At 40.5% G+C, this 22,662-nt stretch overlaps 3 pseudogenes; 1 reads left to right on the top strand and 2 right to left on the bottom strand.

Moving 5' to 3' along the window:
• Positions 1 to 8,707: 8,707 nt before the first annotated feature.
• On the bottom strand, positions 8,708 to 9,932 carry LOC143403672 (PCI domain-containing protein 2 pseudogene; annotated as a pseudogene).
• Positions 9,933 to 12,971: 3,039 nt separating this feature from the next.
• On the bottom strand, positions 12,972 to 14,209 carry LOC143404247 (DNA (cytosine-5)-methyltransferase 3B pseudogene; annotated as a pseudogene).
• Positions 14,210 to 19,206: 4,997 nt separating this feature from the next.
• Positions 19,207 to 20,473, top strand: LOC143403743 (acyl-CoA desaturase 1 pseudogene; annotated as a pseudogene).
• Positions 20,474 to 22,662: the final 2,189 nt, after the last annotated feature.

The raw sequence follows: 22,662 nt of genomic DNA, 5'->3' as shown, positions 1-22,662 counted from the left end.
AGCAACTCAGTGAGACCCTGTCTCTAAATAAAATACAAAATATGGCTGGGGATGTGGCTCAGTGGTCGAGTGCCTCTGAATTTAATCTCTGGTACCCCAAAAAAACTCCAATGAATTCCCACAAAATATCTAACAGAATGTCTGAAATTAAGAATGTAGAAAACACCATTAAAGTGTTAATCATTGCATGTTGGAAATGTGTGGGATGACTAACTGCTGGTGGTAGTGTAACTAGTAAATTTCTACTTTGGAAAACTGTTGGGCAGCATCTACTGAAATTTAACATGCAGATTCTTTGACTAGCAATTTTGTTTCTAGGAACAAACTCAAAATAATAAGTATATGTGTGTACCAAATGGCTATTTAAAGACCCAAATGAAAATTCATAATAGCTAAAATCTCTAAGCAACCAAAATATCTATTAATTAGATTGAATAAACAAATTGTTGTATGGTCAGACAATTGAATGAAGATGAGATCATAACTGCAAGTTTTGGTAATATGAGTGGATATCACAAACATGTGGGAAAGTATGAAGCCAGATACAAAAGAAATTGCATTGCACAGACTTTTTGTATAAAGTTTGAAAATAGGCAAAACTAATCTGTTGATATAAGGATTTAAGATAGAAGGAATAGTATTGGGAAGAGTGGAGTGCTAGCAATGTTCCATTTCTTGATTTGGTTGTAATTTCATGGTTGTGCTTATTTTGAGGAGAGTAATCAAATTGTACATTTTGATGAACTTTTCTATATGATGTTATATCTCAATAAAATGTTATCTCAATAAAATATAACATTTTATATCTCAATAAAATGAGATATAAAATGTTATATCTCAATAAAATGAGCACCTTCCACATGCTCATCTCCTGACCAATCCTGAAGCTTCCCAAATGGCTCTGCACTTCTGCTTATGGAAAACTGTAGATCTCTGTGAAAGTCCCTGTGTTTATGTGAGTCTCCCATACCTGATTAAAACAAACCCAAGGCACTCTTACTACAATGTCAAACATATAAAGCTTCTCAAAGGGGCCAGGGCAACTGCATTTGTAACCTGTACCCCTGGGTTTTAGTCATGGTGAGGCACCCAAGCCCCTGCTTTCTGTTAAGCCCTCCCATCTTAGTGCTGGGAAACACAAAGGGCTGCCAGAAGTGGGAGGGAAGAAGGAGCACTGCTCCTGGGATGTGGGAATTGTGCAAGCACTGTTCCTGTCGCATACAGCCTCTTCTGCCATGGATGAAAATGTGGGTTGCAGAAGAGGCACAGGAGCAGATAAAGGCCACAATAGTCTGGAGTAGAGCTAGACTTGGACCCAAGATTCAAATTTGAGTTATCTTTCCACCTTCTCATTTACCTTCTCAATCAATACTTTAAAGCATCAAAGAAGGCAGGCCATATGTTTTGGGTGTTCATAAAACCATAGTATACTTTTCATGAGAAGAAAATATCTTGTCTCCACTTTCCTCCTCCAGATTGGTATTATTAGGGCCTGTGACCATAGCTCTGCCACCACCAGGACTTTAGGCTGTAGAGAAATTGTCAGCCTCTCGTGTATGGGGAGGAGGACCTGTAACATTCTGAAAAAAATAAAAAATTCTATTAAAATCCTATAGCCATTGTTCCCTGTAGTCAAAGACTCTGGCTTAATATCACTTCCTGATATCTGCAGTAAAATCTCCCTCAGTGAGGAACACTTCACAGACTCTGATGGGAGCAACAAAGAGGAGTCAGATCCACCTGCAAAGCACCCACCACTATCTAGTGGTTTTATTGGGCAACCGTGGGGATCTGCACATTGTGATCCAGAATATTCATTTAAGAAAACCATGGTCCACCCAATCATGGTTACAGTGCAGTTATATGGCCTTTAGAGATTTTTTTTTAACCTTTAAAATTATGTTTTTAGTTTTAGGTGGACATAAAACTTTAATTTTATTTCTATATGGTGCTGAGGATCAAACCCAGTGCCTCATGCATGGTAGGAGAACACTTTTCCACTGAGCCAAAACTTCAGCCCCCTTTAATCTTCCTAAACAACAGATTGGGTATTGCTTTCTTCTCTGGAAGAGAAGTAAAGACCAAAACATTTACAGGGATTTGACAATTAGCTGTGGGTGGTATTGTTGAGGGTCTAAATGGGGATATTGTAACAGGATTCCCTGAAGATCTGAGCAGTTGGGTTCCATACACCCAGCCCCTTGGATCTCAGGGTCTGTACACCAGGGCTGGAACTAGACAATTTTAGATGCAGGTTAGTGAGGTGTAACTTATTGAGACCATAATATTTTTTTATAAAGTAGTAAAAAAACAAACAAAAAAACCTTGTTATTGGAGGAGAGACAAAATCAGGGCATAGATTCTCAGCCCCAAGCACACAACTAAATGGATTATGAATATTAAGATTTCTGAGCCACTCTGAGTCTCATAGAGTAAGGCTGGGATGAAGCCTGAAAAACCATATTTCTATCCAGTTCTCTGGTGAAACATATTTTTATGGGGCCTAGTCTTTTGGACCAAGGATCAATCATACTATGACTTGGGCTAAACTACTTCTTACTAAATAATAGAGAACAGATGTGAGTGGTGGGACCCTGAGGTTCAGGGAATAATTCTATACAGTGGGCCCACTGTGCTGACCCTCACACACTTTCCTTTTCACAAAGAAATTAACCTGAATCCCTACCTGACTTAAGTGGAGAGGGTATGTCACATTCCTCATTGAACTATCTGTTATCTGCAGGAGAAAATCAGTCACGAAATAATGTCCATAAGAGAAACCCACATTACCTTGAAGAAGGGAATTTCTGTGACTCCTTCCACATACCAGATTCTGAAAACCAGGGAGATAAAGATATTTGTTTATAACTCTAAAATCTGCAAGAATTATGGTTAGGAATCCAATGAGAAAAATTTAAAGCATTCCGTCTAAAATTCAAAAAAAGTAAAAGGATGCCCTTTTATGCCACTTCTATTCAACATCCTCCTTGAAACTCTATCCAAAACTATTAGAAGAAAGCATTAAAGATAAATGAATAGAAAAAGAGGAACTTAAACTATCACTATTTGCTAATGACATGCTTCTATATTTAGGATATCCAAAAAATTTCACCTGAAAACTTTCTTGACTGATAAATAAATTTAGCAAAATAGCACAATATAAAATAAACACCCATAAACCAAATGCATTTCTATACTTAAACATAGTATAATTAGAATAATTATGAATTATTTTTTTTAAATGAACACAATATCTTTATTTATTTTGTTTATTTTTTGTGGTACTGAGGATTGAATGCAGTTCTTCACATGTATGAGGCAAACACTTTACTGATGAGCTATAGACACAGCCCCAAATAATTATGAATCATAAATAAGAATTCCTATGCTTATATAATTTTACCAAAATAAATTCTATGTCATATTTAATTAAGAACAACTAAAATAAAACAAACTAAAAAATAGTGAATAGGAACACAGAAAGAAATTGATAGTGTCATAGCATGATGATGAAATGTCTTTAGGTTTATTCCAGAATTTTCTGAATCTCTCCCCAAGTGGAGTCTGCCAAAGGTGTTCAGGCCTGAAAATAATTAGGTAGAAGATCAGGATGCTGCAAAGAGGAGCAGAAGGGACTGCACACCTGCTGCATTGATATGCAGGTGAAGGGATCCAAGGGAGCAGGGAATTTCAAGGCAGCCCACATTTAACTAGGGCAGAGAGGAGCAGGGTGCCTGGTTATGTATTTATTAATTGGTATGTGTATGGAGTTATTCATAAAATTTTAAAAATCTGGGATTAGTTTTCCTGAATTCACAATGAAAGCCAAATATTCTTTTTTTCCTTGAAGAGAGAGACCCTTGACCCTCTCTTAACAATAAGTCTTGTCTGTAATATGTGATTTTTTTGAACCCCTGATATTTGGGGAGCAAGATACAGAACTCTGTTTTGAATCAGATCTACTCTATTTGCATCAAAACAAGCAGCCAGAGGTGAGCAGTTAGTAATGCTGTTTTTTATTGTTGTTGTTGTTGTTTTGTTTTGTTTTGATTTTTTTTGTAAAGTTCAGAGTATCCAGCTGCAATTATGGATGCACCTCTGGGCAGAGTATTTTTGACTTTTGTAGAAAAGCAGGTGAGCGCCCAGGTCCCAAGATCCAGGTGAGTGGTGGGAGCCAGACAGAATGCCCAGGTTTGCTTTGGTCTGTGCAAACTGCCATCATGTGGCCACCACAGGTATTTCTCTCAAAAAATGCCTCACCAGAGAGCAAGGGAGCCCAGGGACAGTTGGGTTGTACACACGTCTGTGCTCTATGATGTCTCTTCTGTTCTGATTTTCTTATTCTGCCTCCAGATTAAACTCAGAAAAAAATCAAGCTCTAATGTTGCCATCCAGGTCCAAGTCTACTCTAGGGCACCTGCCACACCTGCTGGAAGCCTTCACCAAAGTGTGCACCATCATTGTCAGGGTTTATTGGGGACTTAATATTTCTTTTCTGTTGCTACTGTTTTTGTTTTAGCTCCCTGCCCCAGGTAGCCCATGTACCAGTCAACTCTACTGGCCTTATAGTCCTTTTACAAGATGTATTGACAACTTCCCAAGAGAATAAAAGACCACATCCATTTGTGTATTTTTATACAGATAAAAAGATAAAAATTCAGCACTCTAAAGAATGTTTTGTGGTGGTCTTATTATAGGAAGTAGCCAAGGTAATGAAACTTTGAAGGATCAACCTCAATTTCTCAGCATTAGAACCAAACTTAGAACTCTGATAACCAGGCACACACATTCCAGAGAGGGTGCATTATTCAGCTCATTTAAATGGAGATGCCCAAAATAAAAAATATGTTTTTATGATGTATGCAAACTTCCAGGGTTCTAGGCACAAAAATGTCCTGAGAATATTTACATGTTGTCTCAGCCTTCACACCAGGATCTATGACTATTTATCAGGAGGTATTTACAGGTAAAAGAGAGCAGTCCAGAGAAGAGCAATCCAGGCAAGTTCTTATCTTGGATCACAGGTGGAAAGTCTTTTGACCTTCCCTTTCTGTGTGTGTATGTGGGGGGGAGGGTAGTAATTGTGGGCACCTGAAATTACAGAATTAGGTTATCAGGACATGTGTGTTAGGGTGGATATTTATATATTGGATTCTAGTTTTTCTACTGAAATAATTATCCAAAGACCTTATTCTGTAATCCAATGTATGGAGGCCTATGCATATATTCGTCTATTTCTAATCTGTGCATTAAAAATTTTCAGTGGGAGTGACTCCTGTGGAAACAGCCATGATGGTTATGTTAATTGTTGTCCTACATGTAAGACAAAGTCTTTGCAGAGCTTCCTGTAGACCATCAAAAAGCTACATTTTAATTCTGTCTCCTGTGGAAAGAGCAAGTACACCACAAAACCCACAATGACTTCTGTGGTCTGAGGTTAGCTGAGCCTTCTGGAGAATTGTCTCCACAGGAAAAACCCAGAGATGGCCAGAATATGCCAGAACAAATACCCAAGATGGGGACTTCTCTAAACTTTTAGAACTTTACCACTGTTTTTGTTTTAGCCACATGCCCCAGGTAGCCTATGTACCAGTCAACTCCATTGGCCTCCTAGTCCTTTTACAAAACTTATATACAAACATCCTCACCAGGAAAGTTTTGACACAAAGAGAAGTGAGAGTTACACTAATGAAGGAGGTGAAATATTATATATTTTGTATTACTGTGCCATACCATAAATCTCTATATCCCCATCAGGTCAGGAGCTGTGTTTTTGCATACCTTAAGAATATTATAGTAAGACATGTCTTTTCTTGCAGCAGGTCAGCCTTTCAATGCTGTTGAAAGGTGATGTGATCCAATTGTATATTAATTCAGCCAGGGGGCAGGGACAGTGTATGTGTGTCCAAATGGGCTGCATTAGTTTCACAGGGCTGTTGTAAGACAATGCACAGATGAGATTACACAGAAATTTAGTTGTCCTAATTCTAAAATTTGTATATCAAGGTAATTTCTGGAATGAATTCCTTTGAGGTGCACTCTTTGACATGTAGATTGTCATCTTCTGTCTCCATGTTTGCATGACATTTTCCTGGGCTTCTCTGTGTCCTTAGAATTTAAGTTGCTCTAAACATTAAAGTTTCAGACACAACTGATTATACTTGCTGGAACCATTTGCATATTAAGTGACCTAATTAAGACTACCAATTACTTGAAAAGAATATCTTCACTTAAGTCCTAACTCAGTCTTTAATAAAGAGCTGTTTTGAGAATAGCTTGGTTATTTTTCAGCCAGTGCCCATGTGATATTATTCTTCAGTATGTGGCATACCCTGAACCTAAAAACACTTGTCTTCTCTTTGCAGTCCATTGTTCCATTCTTCGATAGATGTTTAGGTGTCACTCTTATCCCTGAATTGTGTCTAGCTTCTAGTACTGATTTGACCAGGTCTCTTCTTTACTTTGTAAAGCTATGGGCTTTCCCTCCTTTTTTATTGAGCTGTGTTGGATATTACTTTCTCTAATGACAAAACAGTAATTACTGCTTATTTCGCTTTATTCTTTTATCTTATCATGACAGTTTTATTTACTTTTGTCTAATAGCAGCAGTCTATTACAGAATTGTCACTTTGTGATTAGTTAAGCATTATTTCAAGGTGTTCTTGCCTATCTCACATTCAAGATATTTGTGTAATGCTAGACAGGTTTTCTTCATTTGGAGATTTATGTGGTTAACAAGAATATTTAGTATATATTTTAAAACTAGTTATATTTAATCTAAAGACAATATTCTGAATATAAACGTGTAAAGGATGACAATTTCCAAAAGAATCATGAAATGATATAAGCTTGGGGTAAAATATATTTATGCTGCCAAGTGGCTGCACTTATGTAAAGATTTATGAAGAATTTTTTTGTAAGTGTAAGAAGAAGCTTTTTGTTTTGTTTTGTTGTTCAAAAGAGATATTTCTAAGACAATTACTAAATAGATTTTAATTGAAATTATGAAAGTAATTGTGGCATAAACTTTTTCCTCCCCTAACTTTAAACTCATGGAATCTCCTCTTTAAGCCCAGTTTTTTCATTTGTCCACCTAGGCCTATAAAAACACTGTTTTAATGTAGACTATTTTTAAGATTATTTAGCATGTATTTCTGCTTTTGTTATTGAAACAGGAATACAAACCTGAAATACATGTAAAAGTCATATTTAAAAATTCTAAAATTACTAATGACCTTAGAAAATGTGATAACTGCTATCACCTTTTATTTGTTTTATGAAAAGTAATTTAGATATTCAATTTATATTAATTTTAATTATAACAGATGATTTTCAAGTTTGGGTGAAACATAAAAAATGAAGAATCAATATCTCATTGTCTTAAGAAATTGTTAGGCTGAGCAAATGTTAGTGAGGAGTTTTATAGAACCATTCTGGAAGATACCACTCAGAGTTGTATATAGATGTTTCAGAAGTTTGCAGAATTGAACACAGTATGACAGATGAAGGTGTCAGAAGTGCTAGAGAGAAATTTGTACTAGGGATGGGGAGGTAGATTAAAGTAAGCTTCTTCTTAATTATTATCGATTACAGCATAATTTGGAGAAATAATCATTTTAACTTGATAGCAAATAAATATGTATAAATTTTGTGATGTAGCTTCATTTCTAAGATAATGTTCATTCAAGAAGTGTGAAAGGGTATAAAATGAAATATCATTTAGTTTCATGAGTTTTTTTTTTAATTTGCAGATTAACTCCAAAGAGTGCTTAATTTCTAATGATCTACTGAAGTAAAAATACTGTTAAGTCTTTAGCTTAGTGTACCATCAAACAAATGGTAGAACATTGTGGTGGTAGGTTTTGTTGTTGTTGTTGTTTAAAGAGATGAAATGAGACTGATTATGAATATTTACACATCTGTTTTAGAAAGCCCTTCAGTACTTGTTCTACAAGCAGCTTTTTAATTTTTTTCATACAAATCTTCATTAATTGCATTATGAAATTAATCATCCAGGTAAGAAAAGGAGTATTACTTTCACTACCCAGTGTGTGTGTGTGTGTGTGTGTGTGTGTGTGTATTTTTTTAAATTTTAGTCAGAAGTGGAGTATGGGTTTCAATTCAGTCATGGCCTCTTCCTACACCTGTTGTGCCTGGGATGTTTCAAGAGTCCTTACTAATACTGCAGGTATTTCTTTCTCTTCTCTATGCTGTGATTATTATGAGCCAATAAATAGAATAAATATATCTCAGAAATGCCAAGTGTTATCTCACTTGTAGTTGTCCATTGGGCATCTGTAGACCTAAGTAAATAATCAGTGTTTTTTGGCAAAAGCAGCTTTTGAGTCCTTGAAATGAGAAGAATTTTTTTTTCAATCACATGAAAATTCAGATTTAATAAAAATAGATATATCTTAGAAGATAACAACTCAAAATATCCTTTTTTATAGAAAGAGCTACAAAAAGTCACAAAGATGGCCTCTGTGACAACACTGGGGAAGCAGAGAGAGCTGCGGGTCCCAGGCCTCCCTCAGGAGCCCCAACACTGCCACCGCTCACAGAGCGCCAAGGGGTTCAGGATGCTCAGGGTGTGGGCAAACTGGTCTTAGCACCCTGGGAAGGCACCCAGAAGGTTCCAGCTGCAGAGAACGGTGCAGCCCAGAGCTGACTGCAGCCGAAGACAGCTGCAGATGAGAGCCACTCTCTGCCCAGAGGGTCCTGCAAGCCTCAGCACACGGTCGACAGCGGAGGGAATGGGTTTTGCTTACTGACAACTAGCTTCTGATGCTGATGGGATATGTAGCCTTTAATGTGACCCATGTATATCAGGTTGGCCAGGATGCACTGCACCTCGTCGATGTCCACGTCCTCCACGTGCATGAACTTCAGGGCGACCAGGAAGGCCTCCAGAGACAGCTGGTGTGTTCTGAGCAGCAGATACACTTTCTTGAAGAGGTTCCGGTAGGTGATGATCTTCAGCTTCTCGAGGATGAGAAAGATGCCACAGCGGATGAAGAAGGTCTCGTGCCTCGCCAGCGCCTCGTTCAGCAGGAGCAGGTTGCCCTCGCTCACAGCTTGGGTCACGTCGGCAAACTGCATGAGGTGGTACTTCCTCAAGAGCTCCACCGTCGGCATGTGGCCCAACAGCATCTTCACAGGGAGCAGGTAGATGAGGATCATCCTCTTGTTCTTCTGGCTGGAGCGATGGCAGTGTTCAAAGGCGAACGACAGGTACTCCTCAGCTTGCTTAAAGTCACTGTCGAACATGGCCTTGCGTCCAACGTAGTACTTGTATGTCACCCTCTGGGCAGTGCTGTAATCGTCTCTCAGGTTGGAGCTGTCGATGGCTCTAATCAGGGGTTTACACAAATGGAGTTTGTTGATCTTAAAGTAGATCTTAAACACTGGTTCACCAGGAACAGCATCCCCCACTTCTTAGAGTCCTCTATGCCAGCACGAGTGTCACTGGCACAGACTCGAAAGCAGCTCATCAGTAGCTCAGCAGCTTTTTCCAACATATCCCCAACTTTGCTATTTCCTTTCTTCACCAACTGCTGATCTGCGTTGTTGGCGAACACACGGAGGTCCAGGGCTACCGCATACATGACTGGTAGAGCCCAGTTTTCTTCTTTGTGGGCCTGAAATGCTCGCAGAAATGACTGGATTATCACCGTCTGGCATTTATATGCCTCTATGAAGTCATGGTTCCCCACAGCATAGGTGCACCTCAAATGAGCTGCAAACATTTCATCATAAGAGGGTTCCAAAACTTGTTGACATTTCTCTTCTGGAGAAGCCATCTGCAGCCGTGGGTTTGCAACATGAGGGTGCTTGAAAGATACCAGCTCTGCACAGGATGCTCCATCCCTGGTGTCAATCGCTTCATACACCTGCTGCAGGTACTGGTTGATCGTGATGTGCGCCATGGCAGCGGCCGCGGACTGTCACCGCGTCACTTCCGGTGCGGTCCGTCCACGCGCAGCGCCCCCTCGGCTCGGCGCCGCGCTCGTCGGTTCCGGAGGGGCGGCGCGGCGCCAGGGACTTGAGTGCCCCGCATTCAGCTGCCATTCGCTCCGCTGGACCCGAGCCCTTAGGACTGCGAGCCAAGAGGGGGAAGGCAGGCCGCCCAGGGACGGGTCCCTGCGCTCCCAGGTCCTGGGAGGTCCCCAACCCACCCGAGAGCGTCCTTCCCGCGCACGGAGCCCTCGGTGTGGGGTGTTCCCGCGCGTTCCCTGAGACAATGTGGGGAAGTCCCCGACCCATTTGGGAACAAGCTCCCCGCGCGCCCGGCCTCGGGACACAGGGTGTCCCCGTGCACCCGGGCCCCCAGCGTGGCTGTCCCCGCGCGCCCAAGCCCTCAATGGGAAGGTCCGCGCGCCCAAGCAGGGGCGGGCGCGGTGGCGTTTGAGCCCGGGCGGCGCGGGCGCAGTGGCGGGGGCCGCCAAATGAGAAGAATTTGTGGCCATTTAGCAGAACTTGTCCCTATGGATATGATTATCAATAGAATATGTATGATATAACATGATGGCATGACTTGGTAATAGGAATAAATTATCTTAACCTGATTTATTTATTTATAATTATATATTTTAGATATTTAATATACATATAATTGTATACTTATATATTTATAATTTTGAATATATGTATCTCTCTGTCTCTCTCTCACATATATATGTTTATAATATTGTCTTTAAGATAAGCAGGGTTTGGGGATGGATTGGGGTGAGTGTAATGGTGAAAAGACCAAGGACAATTGCTGAATTTTTGACTTGAGCACTCTAGGGTAGTTGCTGATACCCAATCCTGTATGGGGCAGAAAGACCACATGAGTCAGGGAAAAGAGTGCTAGTCTTGAGGATGGCTTTTGTGTTGATGTTTGTGATTTCTCCTAGATATCCACATGAACATGTCTGAAGATGACAGGAGAGGACTGGGAAAAAAATGTATATTTGGGAGGGAGGGGAATTCAGAAAATACTGCCATGAGACTGAGCATGACCCTGAGTGTGGGTGAAGATATACAAGTAGAGCGAGCTCTTCTCTTAGCTGGAGCTCAGAGAAACCTATATTTAGCAATGGAGAAGAAAAGTCTATGAAGGAGACAGAGAATGAGGGCATCCAGTTAAGGAGATAGAAAATCAGGGAAATGTAATGACATGGATTTCTGGAAGAGATTATTTTAAAAAGAAAGGCAGAACCTCTTATTCTGAAAACCACTAAAAAGAACTACAGGGTGGCAAAGATATCACATCTTATTTATTTATTAATCTGTTGAAGGTACCTATGTTGGTTCCATAGTTTAGTTACTGTGAGTTGACCTACTCTACATTGATGTGGCCACCAGCAATGTATGAGTGTATCTTTTCTCTCACATCCGCATGAACACTACTATTGCTTGTTTTCTTGATAATTGCCATTATAACTGCAGTGAAATTAAATATTGAAATAGCTTTGATTTGCATTTATGTAATTGCTAAAGATGATGGTCTTTTTTATGTTTGTTGATCAATTGTATTTCTTCTGTGAAGTGTCTTGTTCAGTTTCCTAGTCCATTTATTGATGGGTTATGTCTCTTTTTGGCATTAAAGTTTGTTGTGTTCTTTATATATCTTGAAGATTACTGCTCTATTTGATGTGTGTGTTGTAAAGATTTATTTTCCCATTCTGTAGGCTCTCTCTTCATGTTATAGATTGTTTTTTTTTTGTGGAGAATAAGCTTCTTAGTTTGAATCCATCCCATTTATTGATTCCTAATTATACTGTTTGTGTTTAGGAGTCTTCTTCAAGAATCAGTTCTTAAGCTAATATGATGAGAATGTGGACCTTCTTTTTTTTTTTCTGTTAGGCACAGGGTCTCTGTTCTCTTGTCTAAGTCTTTGATCTACTTTGAGTTTATTTTTGAGCACACTGAGAGACAGAGGTTTAATTTCATCTTTTTACATATGGATTTCCAGTTTTCCCAGCACCAATTATTGAACAGGTTGTCTTTTCTCCAATTTATGTTGTTGGCACCTTTAACTAGTATGGATTGGTCTACATGTCTTTGGGTACTTTTTTTATAAACTATTTTTCTGTAGTATAGTTTAAGGTCTAGTATTGTGATGCCTACTGATTCACTCATTTTGTTGAGAATTGCTTTAACTATTGTGGCTCTTCTATTTTTCAAATGAATTTCATGATTGATTTTTCTAGTTTTATGAGGAATGTCTTGGGAGTTTAAAAGGAATTGCATTGAATCTGTATAACTATTTTGTTAGATTCGCCATTTTGACCAAGATCTTCTGCCTATCCAAGAGCATGGAACATGTTTACATCTTCTAAGATCTTCAATTTCTATCTTTATTGTTCTGTAGTTTTCATTGTAGAGGTATTTTACCTCTTTTTTTTTTAGATTGATTCCCAAGTATTTTATATTATTCTTTCTTTTTCTTTTTTGAGGTCATTGTTAATGAAGTGGTTTGCCTATTTTTTTTTTTTACAGTGGATTCATTGCTTAAGTATAGAAATGCATTTGGTTTATGGGTGTTTATTTTATATTGTGCTATTTTGCTGAATTTATTTATTAGTCAAGAAAGTTTTCAGGTGAAATTTTTTTGATATTCTAAATATAGAAGCATATCATTAGCAAATAGTGATAGTTTGAGTTCCTCTTTTTCTATTCATTTATCTTTAATTCTTTCTTCTAATAGTTTTGGATAGAGTTTCAAGGAGGATGTTGAATAGAAGTGGCATAAAAGGGCATCCTTTTACTTTTTTTGAATTTTAGACGGAATGCTTTAAATTTTTCTCATTGGATTCTTAACCATAATTCTTGCAGATTTTAGAGTTATAAACAAATATCTTTATCTCCCTGGTTTTCAGAATCTGGTATGTGGAGAGAGTCACAGAAATTCCCTTCTTCAAGGTAATGTGGGTTTCTCTTATGGACATTATTTTGTGACTGATTTTCTCCTGCAGATAACAGATAGTTCAATGAGGAATGTGACATACCCTCTCCACTTAAGTGCACCACAAAACATCTTCTTTGCCATTCATGACAACAGGGAAAAGTTGGTTTTTCCCCTGTTTGATGGAGTTGGACTTGGTGGTTATTGTCTGCACTTTAACTTTGCAGTCCTACTGAAGTCCAAGCAGTCCTGCAGCTCGAGCTTATCATTCTTTGATGCTATCACAGGCCTGTTCATCCCAGGTAGGTTTCCCCAGAAGTATCTAGCCCTGTGAGCAGCAGAAACTTTGATAGCATCAATCATCACTGGGTTGCACTCCAGGAACCGTGAGATGTCCCTCTTGTCGTCGACCTTCATGGCTACAACATTCTCAAACATCCAGAAGAAAGGCCGGTCATCCCCTTCTTTGGGGCGTGAGTAATTGAGCAGGTGGTAGAATTCGAAGAAGAGTCGGCCAGTGCCCTCATACAGGCCTTTCCGGGCAGGATTCACATTTGATAGGTCATTGCATGGGCTTCCACCCATCACCAAATCAAATGGATCCCGCTCTTCGGTATTTTTCTTCCTGATGTTCCTGACGTCATTCACATATTTGACGTTGCCCTCGTGCTTCACGGTTCCAACGGCCATGGATTCTTCCCACACCTGCGAGGTCTCCTGCTGGCTCTCAGCTAGGCTGGCACAGGGGGTACTGCTGCTCTGTGGTGTCACATCGTCCTCCGTGAGGTCGATGGTGAGGTAAGGAGTGGACGGGGATGGCCACGGAGTACCTGGCGAGGCTGCTGACCGCTGCCTTAGGGACCTGGTAGTCGGGAACTCCACGGGAGACTCGTTCACGTGACTGCGGCCCTGGCGGCCCTGGGTGGGATGTGGGAAGGACTTGTACCTCTCCCGACTGGAGGCACTGTCGTTGCTATTTCGGGTGCGGACTGCTGGGCTTGCAGAGCGGGTCCTGGTTTCCCGGAAGAGTCTTGGCATCACAGGAGCCTCTGAGCTGTCCCCATCTTCTCCTTCACCATCTGCTTCCCCTGTCAGATCCCGAGTGGAGCTGATGAGGCTGGAGACCTCCGTCTTGGACAGGCGGGAGCTGGATCTGCGGCCTCTGATCTCTGGTGAGCGAACAGCCTCCAGGATGGGGGGCGAAGGGGCGTCCTTGGAGTCTGAGGACTGGTCACTGCTGGCCCCGTTGGTGAGAATGATGGAGTCCTCCCTTCCGCTGGCGCCCTCTCCTTCACTGAGGTGTCTGGTGTCCCCCTTCATCATTTCCTGCCTCGGGGCTGGCTCCCGCGCGGCTCGGTGGTCGCTCGGCGGGTCGGGACCGGCTGGCGGGAGGCGGCGGGCGGCCGCGCAGGGCGCTGGGCTAACGATCGCCGAGCTCCGTTTACTTGGGCCACTGAACCCCCGCGGTGCCGGCGGGCGCGGCCGCCCGCTCGCCCGCCTGCCAGTGGGCCGGGGCCGTCTTCGGGGGGCGCTCGGGGCGTCCACGCGGGCCGAGGCGGCGGAGCTGGGGGCGGTTGCTGCGAGGGAGCGGCGCGGGCCTGGCCGGGCAGCGGCGGAGGGTGGGCAGGGGGCGGCGCCTACTCCCCTTGTAGCCCCAGCCCGGCCCTCGCCCCGTCCCCACCCGGGGCCGCCCCGCCGCAGCCACTCAGAGCCCGCCGTGGCCTGTATGACATTCTTTATGTGACTCTTTTTTTTATCTTATTCATTGAGGCACTGAAACACCCAAGGTATTGTTTCTTCTTTATAAAATCTGCCCATGTTTTCACACTTAGACTCATTCTCCTACCGACGGCTGTATTTAGATAGTTGCAAACCAGTGTGCAAAATATCTCCACTCTTATGATCTAGTTACCATTTTCTTTTTAATCTAAATCAAATTCCTGAAGGTTTTGGGTTATGTACCTTCATGAATAGGTAAATGTGACTGGATTGAAACTGCACTTGGAAAATATTTTTTTTTTGAAAAAAATTTAACTTAGAACACCATCAGTTAATATTTGGATGAAAAATAGAAGAGAAAATAGTTCTCATGGAAAAAGAAAATACAGTTTCTCTAGGTTATTGTAAATTGCTCTTCTTTACTGCAGAAAATTCATTAAAATTATACTAAATCAATTTTAGTTCTAGAAGCATTTATATATTTAAAATAAGCAAGGGGCTGGAGTTATCATTCAGTGATAGCATGCTTCCCTAAGACTTGTGAGCCTCTGGATTCAATCCTTGGCACAATATTAAAAAAAATAAATAAAGTTATTAAAAAATAAAATAAGCATTTTTTATTTTTGAGTACCTTATACATGACAGGAGGATGCACTATCTCATTCTAACTGGGACCCCACTTTTGTTAATTTATTTGATTATGTTCTTCACTGTGGTAGATTTATATATGTACCTAGTAAAGTTATGTTCAGTTAATTCTGCTTATTGAAAATTATCAGAATTTTATGAAATATTTACATGATTATACATTAGTAAAGAATAACTCTAAAGCTCATAAAACAGCTGGTAGAAGAAAAGAATTCTAAAAAATTTTAGGTATCAAAGAAAAAAAGTTTTATAATAGAGGGGGAAGTTAGCAATATCCATTTAAATGAGCCTGTGGTTGTTTGTGATAATAGCACTCTGTCATGTCATAAAAAGTAGCATGTTTTTATTTGATCACAAATTTAAATTTATTCTAGTGTTTTACTATGTATTCATATATTTGGTATTTTTAAAATTACAAAATTCAATGTATTTACATAAAAGCAAACACTAGTATTGGAAAATTCTGTTGTCAAATTCTATGTTCTTTCTCAAGGATTGTGTCTTCATAAGGAAAAACACTAAAGCTACAAGATCAACTAAAATATTGGCATTCCAGATCCATATTAGATATAAATAAACAATGTTTTCTGATATATGAAATCTTAAACTGTAACCAGAATTTTGGGTTGTGTATTCTAATATCATCAGTATGCCAAACCATGAAAAAAATAGTATATTTTATTTTATTACAAACTTAAGTTTATTATACTATTTTGCTGTCTCCCTGCATCACTAGGATATTTTAAAAATTTAAATACACCTCCATTGAATATCTAAGATGTAGTAAAGAGCAAGATAAAGTAATTCTGATATAGTGTACCAAGAACCATTTTAAAGAATGCAATGTCTCTTATTTCATGTGTTTTAGCAGATGAGTCTCCAAGCTTAGGAATTTCCAAAAGTGATTTTTAAATATCTCTAGTTCTAAAAAGTAATGTAAAGCTAGAAAATACTGACCTTTTAAATTATTACACCTTATGAATCTTTATTCTGGAAAAATCATTCATTTAAGACAATAACATTTGTGATATTATAAATTATAATTATAATATAAATTAAAAATAATATAATCAGAATTCACATGAATCGTTGTACTATGGAAGTTTAGAGAAGTCCTGTAGTACATTAGGAATAAATATCTGTTTCTTGGTTATGAAGCAGTAAAAGTCAGATGTCAAAATGCATTCCTCCAATGCCTCCTTAGAGTCTCCACTGCTTCTCTTCCACTCGGATTTGGAACTGAGATTTTCAAGATGAGGTTATATGGACAGAGAGCTTTAGCTCATCTCTCAGTAGACTGGTAATTTTGGTGTTGTATATGAAGCCTGTCTTGCTCAGAGGGCATTCCTAAAGGAAAGGATAATACTTCTTCCATTCTCAAAAAATGGTAAACATGCAGCATCTAGATAAAAACTTTTTGTGTTTCTAGCTCTCCTTTTCTTTTTTTCTCATAACTTTATTAAAATTGAAGTAAAATAAAATGCACAAATTTGAAGTATGCAATTTGATCAGTTTCAACGTGTATGTAACCAATATAATTAGTATAAAAAGCATTCCCATTACTTAAAAAAAAATTGAAATCATGAGGACTGAGTTTTCTGTGTGATTTATTACATTAGAAATCAATCATCATAAGATATATAAAACCCCACCCCCACATGTCAGTTATTTTAAAATATATAAAATAAGAAATAATACAGCTAAAATTTGATAAACAAATCTAATCAAGAAAAAAGCAAGAACCCAAAAATTAATATCAATGGAAAGAGAGCTATATAAATAATCCTATGGATGCTAAAAATATATTAAGGTAATATTACAATTGTATGTGAACATATGTGATAGCTTACATAACATGGTCTATATTACAGAAGGCTCCATTGACTGCTAAGAAAGTGTATTCAGTCATTGATGGACAAAATAGTCTGTCTGTTAAGTCTACATTGTCCATTGTATTTTTTAGTTCTTTGGCTTTAGTTTTTGTTTGGAGCATCTATCCAGTGGTCACAGAAGCATGTTAAATTTACCCAGTATTATTAAATTGTGGTCTATTTGATTCTTGATATCGAGAAGGGTTTACCCAAATCCAGCAAAATTAAGCTTCAAATTTGAAGATAAAATAAAAACTTTCCATGATAAACAAAAGTTCAAAGAATTTGAAACTAGAAAGCCTGCACTACAGAACATTCTAAACAAAATATACCATAAAGATGAAATGAAAAAAAAAATTGAAAACCAGATTTTTGGTTTTGTAGGAACTACACTAAAAGAATAGTCAATCAAGTGAGAAACTAATTCAAGCTAAAAACTAGAAATAGGGGTTAGAGTTGTGGCTCAGTGGTAGAATGCTTGCCTCACATGTGTGGAGCACTGGGTTTGATCCTCAGTACCGCATAGAAGTGTTGTGTTTATCTACAACTAAAAACTTTTAAAAAGTTAATCAGAAGGGACAAAGAAGGATATTACATACTGCTTAAGGGAATTATACATCAATAAGACATAACAATCATGAATATTTATGCCCCAAACAATGGAGCATCTACACACATCAAACCCTTCTCAATTTCTAGCTCTCCTTTTCTAAGGTCAGAGGAACCTGGGCTACTGTGCACAGCATTCATAGCAAACAAGTCTAAAGGCTCTCATGTACCCCAAATAGCTATGATCTTACATAAAATAACTGAAGCAAACCAACTAATGTTATTCGTGCATGGAAATATGAATTTTTCAGATCTGTCTGATGAAGCAGCTCCAAGTAATGAATCCCAATAACAATGAGTTTTGATGTCTAAATAATTTGGTTGTGAGAAGAAAATATGGAGAGGGTTGTGGGATATCTTGTCCTAGAAATAAAGCCAGGAAGGTAGCAATGGTGGGAGATTAGAAGAAAGCAGAAGAGAAAATGAGGAAGACAATAAAGAACTCATGATGAATGGGGTTTTTCTGGTTGATTTGGAGGTAGGGTTTCTCAAAGTTGCTTAAGGCCTTTCTAAGTTGCTGAGTCTGTCCTTGAACATGTGATCTTCCTGTCTCTTCTCAGCTTCCCAATCTGCTGTGATTACATTTGTTCACAATGATGCCAAGCTATGCAGTTGTTTAAGTATTGGAAAAAACCTAATCTAGAATAGCCACCATTATAGTATGTTACAGAATAGATTCAGTACTCCAAACACCTCCAATTTTTCCCTTTCCTAGTTGCCCTGAGTCTCTGGCAATCATAAATCTCATTATTGTCTGGGTCATATACTCAGAATAACATAGATGTGGCATTTTATCCTAGCTATTTTCCTAATCAAGGTGTGTTTAAGATGCCTCCTCATCTTTCCATATTTGTTTGCTTATTAATGTTTTATGGCTGAATCGTTTCAATTTATTGATGAGTACATTTTTGATTAATAATATGTAAATACTTACCAAAGGATAACTTTATTGCTTTCTGTTCTTGCAAAATATGAATAAATAAGTTACATTTTGTGTATGTGTGTGTGTGTGTGTGTGTGTGTGAGAGAGAGAGAGAGAGAGAGAGAGAGAGAGAGAGAGAGAGAGAGACAGGGGATGAAACCTGAATTCTCATGCTTGCTAGGCAAGTGCTCTACCAACGAGCCACATCCCCAGTCAAAAAATCATCAGCCTTTGCATGCAGAATTTTGTGTGGACTCCAGCTTTCAACTCCAATAAATAAATACCTAGTATGTGAAGAGGTCTGTAGATATATGGCAATACTGCGGCTTTAAAAAAAAATTGCCAATCCGGTGGCTGAGCTACTCGACTTTCTGTCCCCTCCCCTCTCCCGCCCTTATTTCCACGCTGGGCTGTCTAGGCCAGGCAGCTCTGCTCACTTCCTCCCTTTTGGCAGCAGATCAAAGAGTTTTGAGGAAACGGTCGCCCCAGGCTAACTCTTCCCTTTAAATTCCGAGCCCAGAGCGATCAGCGCACAGGGGTCCGGCCTGCACAGCCATCCACGTGCGGCAGCAGAGAGGTGTTCCGAGCGCAGCTCCACCGACGCCCCGCACCAGCGGACCCTGAGCCGAAGTCCATCCTCTGTCTCAGCTGCCCCAAATTTGCTCCGCAGCCTCAGCCCTGGGAGGGCGATCCCAGCACCGGAGAGCCAGATGCCCGCCCACATGCTGCAGGAGATCTCCAGCTCCTGTGTGACCACCACCACCATCAGAGCACCTCCAAATGAGGGTCTCCATGATGGAGAACAGAAATTGGAGAAGATGTCCCTTTACTCAGCAGAAGACATTCGCCCTGAAATGAAAGATGATATGTATGATCACAGCTATCAGGATGCCGAGGGTCCCACACCCAAGCTTGAGTATGTCTGGAGAAACATCATCCTCATGGGCCTGCTGCACCTGGGAGCCCTGTATGGGGTCATACTGGTTCCCACCTGCAAGTTCTACACTTGGATCTGGGCCTATGTGTACTATTTAATCAGTGGCCTGGGCATCACAGCCGGAGCTCATCGCCTGTGGAGCCACCGAACTTACAAAGCGCGGCTGCCCCTGAGGCTCTTCCTGATCATTGCCAACACCAAGGCGTTCCAGAATGATGTTTATGAATGGGCCCGAGATCACCGCGCCCACCACAAGTTCTCAGAAACACATGCCGACCCTCCCAACTCTCCCGCGGCTGCTTCTTCTCTCACGTGGGTTGGCTGCTGGTGCGCAAACACCCAGCTGTCAAAGAGAAGGGGGGGACCCTGGACCTGTCTGACCTAAAAGCTGAGAAGCTGGTGATGTTCCAGAGGAGGTACTACAAGTCCGCTGTTCTGTTGATGTGCTTCATCCTGCCCACACTGGTGCCCTGGTTTTGTTGGGGTGAAACCTTTGCACACAGCTTGTAAGTCGCCTCTTTACTGCGATATACCATAGCGCTTAATGCCACCTGGCTGGTGAACAGTGCTGCCCACCTCTAATGATACCGCCCCTAGGACAAGAATATCAACTCCCGGGAGAATATCCTGGTTTCCCTGGGAGCTGTGGGCGAGGGTTTCCACAACTACCACCACACCTTCCCCCATGACTACTCTGCCAGTGAGTACCTCTGGCACATCAACTTTACCACGTTCTTCATTGATTGCATGGCTGTCCTCGGCCTGGCTTATGACCGGAAGAAAGTATCGAAGGCCACTGTCTTGGCCAGGATTAAAAGAACTGGAGATGGAAGCTATAAGAGCGGCTGAGTTTGAGGTTGTCCAGGGTCCTGTTCCAAAATCCAGTAGAGGTTTAATGTTCTGTTAATTAACTACTGAGTAATGCTACCTGGATGCTAAAGATGATGATCTTAACACATTCCAGTTCAGTAAATGACAAGTACTGAAGGGCAACAACTCCCCTCTTTGATGCTAAAACAATATTCATTTCTTCTCTGTCTTTATTTCCATTGTCCTTTTCTTTGCTTGGTTCCTATCATCTTCCTTTCTCTTCTCCCTATTGCCTCCCAGGCAAGCATCTGGTCAGCCGCAAGTCGGTGTCCAATGTAAAAGCCTAGCAATCTTCCAGGAGCTTAAAAACAAAGGATTTACTTCAGATACTCTCATGCTTGATCTCTCCTGAACTTTAAGGCAGGTGGCTCCACTTAGCTATGCAACAAAATCTTCTCAAAAGTGCTCATTAACTATCATCATACACTTTGCTAGATGGAAGATGAAAATAACTATCACAGAGCTTGCAAAGTAGGTCATTCATCAGGGGAGAGTGAGCATGCCAGATATGATTTTTAAGTAAGGGTGTGGTTGAGGTAGGAAAGTTCTTTTTGTAGTCAGACCCAGCTGCCTACCTAGCAGAGACCTGGAGCCTCTCCACCCAGTATGCATCCTTTCTCTCCTGACTGTTTAGGGGATGGCCATGAAGGTTGGCAATGTTAGATTACAGCAGCACATCTTAATGTCTCAATATAGTTTAGACTGAGAATAAATGGGAAGCATATAGTTCTTAGGAAAAGTGATCTCTTCTGGGGAAAAAAAAATTCCCAATGTGTTAAGGAGATTTGTTATTTTATAGATGAACGACTGTGTCCGGAAGTGATGGATACAGAAAGAGCTCATTGAGTTTTGAGGATTCCATGAGCTGCTTGTCCAACTTCTTTCATTTTGGTCACTGCCCTCATAGTGATAGGATGGCTATGGCATTTCCAAACATCCAACAATGGAAAGATTTTTAGCAGGTGAACTTGGGTCAGAGTTAAACGTGTATAGACATAATTTGTATTGCAGCATAAAAATATTCACTGGGAGTATCTCCCTCTGAAAAAGAAATGCTAAAAAAGCTTGAAGGAAAAGAGGAGCCCATTGGTTTACCCATTCCTCCCACTGCTGGGCAGGAGATGGACAGTTGGAGGGGTAGGGTCTATAGGCAGCTCCTGAGAGATCACTTTCCGAAGGAAGAGCTCTGACAGCACACTGCCCAAGGGTTCAAAAGTCACTGAGTAATTTGTTGGGTGTTCTAGTGAACTGAGTTAGATAGTGGGTCCATTTATTCATTACAGTTTCTCCTTACATAGAATAAAACATAGGCTTCCTCCCCCAGTGTTGTATCTTTTCATGTATCCTTGCTTTGTGACCATCAGATTGCATATAGGACTGCCTGGGTGGGACAGGAATTTCTTAACTGTTTCTAGTTTTCTGGCTCTACTCCATCTGTCATCTTTCCTCTGCTGGTTCACTTTGTTCTCCAATGTTTTCTTCTTTGTCTGAAGAGTCAGCCTCCTATGTCCGTTCAGGGAAGTGAGAACTTGCTATCTAGGCAGCTCCCTGTCCTGTGGACACAAATCTCATGAGCACAGAACTATTGTTTCTCTTTAGCAAGGAGAGCTGACTGACTGTCTCTTTGCTGATCTCCAGATCCTCTCTAACTTCACCCCTCTGTGCCTGTGCCACACTGATAACTTCAGAAAGTTTAGCGAATGCTCTAGAAATATCCCTGGCTAAGACAGCTTCAGTCTCCTGTGAAGCCAAATGCCCACCATATCAGTGAGCCAATCTCAGAGCAAAGCAGGGTTAGAAGTTAGTCTCCTCTCTCTGGGTTGGAACAGAAAGCATGCTCAGTGCCTCCTGCATATTCAATAAGACTACTTGCTCCCAGGGGACACTCAATTCTTGTAGAAGGAGGAGGACACATAGTCTTCACTGGGAAGCACAAGAAATAAGGGCAAGTCCCAAGTGCCTCATTTTGAAAGGGGGCCCCAGCCTGGAGCCAGAGTCTGATGTAAACCTTTGGCTGAAATGTGGGATATGAGATGCCATGAACTTTGCTGAAAATATTTGTTTCTGTTCAGCAAACTAATCAACATCCCCTACCACACAACCTAGGGCAGAAAGTAAGATAGAAGAAGTCTAGAAAAACACAGAACACCACTATTTGAAGACCATGGACCTGTCCTGCCCTGAACCTCAGTCCTTA

This window comes from Callospermophilus lateralis, chromosome 7 (assembly GCF_048772815.1).
Source record: "Callospermophilus lateralis isolate mCalLat2 chromosome 7, mCalLat2.hap1, whole genome shotgun sequence".
NCBI classification, from domain to species: Eukaryota; Metazoa; Chordata; class Mammalia; order Rodentia; family Sciuridae; genus Callospermophilus; species Callospermophilus lateralis.
Note: the sequence above shows the minus strand (reverse complement) of the source record. Positions and strands in the feature narration are given on the sequence as shown.